At 30.8% G+C, this 3740-nt stretch overlaps 1 long non-coding RNA gene across 1 annotated transcript; it reads left to right on the top strand.

Moving 5' to 3' along the window:
• Nucleotides 1–1506: 1506 nt before the first annotated feature.
• Nucleotides 1507–2990, top strand: LOC145156604 (uncharacterized). Its single transcript, XR_013736823.1, has 3 exons — nucleotides 1507–1810; nucleotides 1978–2062; nucleotides 2606–2990. It is a non-coding gene; the product is annotated as an uncharacterized LOC145156604 (long non-coding RNA).
• Nucleotides 2991–3740: the final 750 nt, after the last annotated feature.

Below are 3740 nucleotides of genomic sequence, written 5' to 3'. Positions count from 1 at the left end.
ACGGTCTAGAAGTCATCCATTATTAAGCATATAGTTCTGGAGTTCTCCAAACTCCAAGAACTTCAAAGGAAAACACCAAAAGGGACCAAAATCTCACATTACATCATGATTTATGCATTAAAATGAGAAAATCAAGGAACTTTATGACTTATAGAGTAGATAGAGGGTTTAGAAGGTGGAAACTTCAACTATAAATTACATTTTTAAGATCCACAAGCTACTTCTCCTTCATAAATCACACAAAAGCCATAATGTTCTTCACAAGCACAAGAGAAAAGCTACTATTTCGTTTTAGAGAATTTGAGCCTGAGATTAGAACAAACCCAAATCAATACATTTCTTAAATAGGGGTCAAAGCTGGTTATCTAGGGTTTTGGGTTGTGATGGCTTCGCGCCGCGATCCTTAAAGGCTTCATGACACTCCTTAATGATGTGGATTGCGCCGTAATTCCTAAATATTAGCATCTTGGCCTAGCCAAAACCCCAAATCATCTTAACTTCAAATAAAATGAAAAGATAAACCACATACAAAAATCTAGGTGTTACATCCAAATTTTTACCAATTAGACAACATAATAAAATTTAAATTTATCTAAATTCAAATCTTTTGATACATTCAAAATACTATGAAAATAATTCAACAATTCAAAAGCCCTCTTATTCTTTCTTAGTTTAAAAAAATGGTTATCAAATAGTATAAAAACAAAGTCAATAGAATGTTTAAAATTATATAACATGATATAAAAAACTGATAATGTGTGTCTAGTATTATAAAAATAAAGTTTAATCAATGTTTAAATTATATTAGATAGTATAAACAATGATAAATTGATTTTTTTTTGTATAAATTAAAATTTTATATGTAAAATAACAAATAACAACTTGGGTAAAAAACGTATTTACAACATATTTAAAACTTTATGTGTATATTAATAGAGAATTTCATATATGTCCTTATTAAACATGAAAAAATCATATTTACTCGGTTTTCTTTCTAAATATCATATTTATCTTTCTTAAGCTCTTAAAATGTCATATTTGCCCAAAGATAAAAATTTCATGTTTCTTTATTATTTTATAATCATTTTTTATATTTTGAAATCATTATAATTATAAATAAAATAAAATAAAATAGACCATATTACCCCTGCTTCTAAATTTTCCAATCCTTGTAACAATTCAACATCTTCAATTATAGGTAGCATCGTTCATCGTTAATCATATCACAGAATCTGAGTTAAGAGCACAAAACACTACAAGAATAATACCCTTTAATGACACGCGAACAATGACACGCACTGATTTACGATACGCATTTTTTGTGTCCTAAAAATAATGTCAGTCTTCCAAATTTTGAAGGATAGAGGACACACATTTGTGCATTCCCTAAAATTATTGTCCCACAAAAGAAATTACAAACACGGAGGGCGCTTATTTTAAATGTGTGTCCTCTAAGAATGTCTTTTTATAACCTTTTACTCAAAACACACGTTCTTAAAGGTGGAAATGATATCCTTTAAAATTCTAAAATTTTGAAATACCCCGCTTCAAGATCTCCCTCATTCTCTTCTTCCCTTCTCTCTACAAACCCTAATCACAATACCATCTCTACTATACACCTCCGACAATTCATAACCCTATTCAACATATGCAACATATGCCGACTCTCGAACGAACTCTCTCAGTGCTCTCTGGCCTATGCAATAATCGAAGATCTCACCTCGCCTCCCCGTGCCGGCAACATCAAGTTCGTCGACCGTAGGCTTACTTCTTCTATTACTCAAATTTACAAGCCCTATGTCCCATTAAGGTGTGTATCGGTTGATTTTCTCTTCCCAATGTTTTCATTCTTCTATCATAACCCAATCTTGCTAAATCCCTTTTTCTTCTCGGCTTAATTTCTCTCCAGTTGATTTATGATAGTAGGAACAAACCTCCAATTTTTGGTGAATCTAACAATCGATGATGTATGATTAGGTGAAACAATTGACTAGGGTTAATTAGGAACAAAGACACGGGGAAACAGGAAAGGGATGAACAAGAAACACACATTATATTTAAGGTAAATCATTTCTCTTTTTTTTTCTATGTGTTGATGTATTTGTATCTGAAAGTGTATATATACGTGAAGCTGTATTTATACATGCACTAGATTAACTAAATGTATGGTGTTTTTAAGATTGCTCATTTGTTGCTTTATGAGTCTGTATACACGTATATATTGGATGTTTCTTTCCTTGATTTACATCAGGAAATAGTTCATTGCTTTTTTATTTAACAATGTATGGATCTTTTGTTTTGGTTGATACGTTTTCCCGTTAAAGATATGAACTGCCTTTATCTTTCTCCTGACTCCTGCTAAGCGTGTTTGTATTTAAGTGTATTTGATGTTTATTTTCTATTCTAGGCATTGTTTTTTATAAACAAAGTAATGAGCGTTTGGTGTTTTACTTCATAGATTGGGTATTGTTTTCTTAAAATAGGTCTCGTTTCACCATGTTGACACTGAATAAAATGATTTTTATTAATTGGTTCATGTTTTTGGTTATTGTTCATACAATAATAGAGTTTTTTGTTCTTTTTTTTTTTTTGAATCTATATGAAGAAACAGAAACTCACACTCACAAAGTGCTCCAGTTTCCATGATCCATCAAGAGATTTCATGTGCTGACCTGGAAGAAAATCCCTCATAGAATATGGCCTCTATTTCTCAAATATTCCTGGTATAATCAGTGAAGAGAATGCAACTCCTACTATACACCCTGAAAGTTATATGGACATTGATGGTTATGCTGCTGAAGATGTTCAATCTAAAGACAATGATTTGTAATTGTTAAATTGCAAAATTCATCTTGCTAGTTTCGATGGTTCTGAAATGGGTCAATTGGTGAACATGGTTCATAGAGTAAGTCATTCTCATTATATATGTCTCAATGAACAATTAACACATATTATTATTGGAAATCCCTCAGAAAACATAAGTATCTCTTCATGCCAATCATTTATCTTTTATTTTTTTCTCAGTTTATTTATATATAATCATTAAAAAGCAAGTATATTTCATTCCAAAGCCACTCACTCATTTGCTATGAATAACGCAGTGAGAAGAAAGGAGTCTTTCAAGTAAGCTCCCCTTTCTTGGCCTTATATTATTTTGATTTTTTTTACTGTTATTTGAAGCCCTAAAAACTTTTAACTATTTGATGTATCACTAATTGTTGGTTTATTTGTTATTTGAATGTATCATTTATTGTTGGTTTGTTTGGTTGTTTGTTTAAAGATCTCAAGTTGCTATGTGGATTAGGAAAGGGGGTGGCAATTTGGTGGATACTGATACCCAATAGAATTTGAATTACTTTGGTGAAGCCCATGGTGTTTATTGCGGTCGAACCAAATTTAATGGTGCTATTACTGTATCCAGTTATTGGATTCGGTGTTGTCTAGGGTATTTAATTCATCTATCAATGTAACCAAATGAAATATCCTTTTTTTAGAATGGAAATGAAATATCCTTTTTGACTACAAGTATTTAATGCTATTAGAATATGTCTATTTGCTATGTTTAATTTGTTCTCTAGCTTAATTGTTAGGGTTCCTTAGCTTCTCTAATTTGGCTTTCAATTGGCATATTGTTTTTATGTTGCACAATATTATTTATCTCTTTTTCTATGCATTTTAATTGGCATATTATTTTTATGTTGCATAGTTGCATTTATCTCCTTTTTATGCATTTTAATTGA

This window comes from Lactuca virosa, chromosome 2, assembly GCF_052849685.1.
Source record: "Lactuca virosa cultivar CGN04683 chromosome 2, Lactuca_virosa_CGN04683_v6, whole genome shotgun sequence".
Classification (NCBI taxonomy): domain Eukaryota; kingdom Viridiplantae; phylum Streptophyta; class Magnoliopsida; order Asterales; family Asteraceae; genus Lactuca; species Lactuca virosa.
Note: the sequence above shows the minus strand (reverse complement) of the source record. Positions and strands in the feature narration are given on the sequence as shown.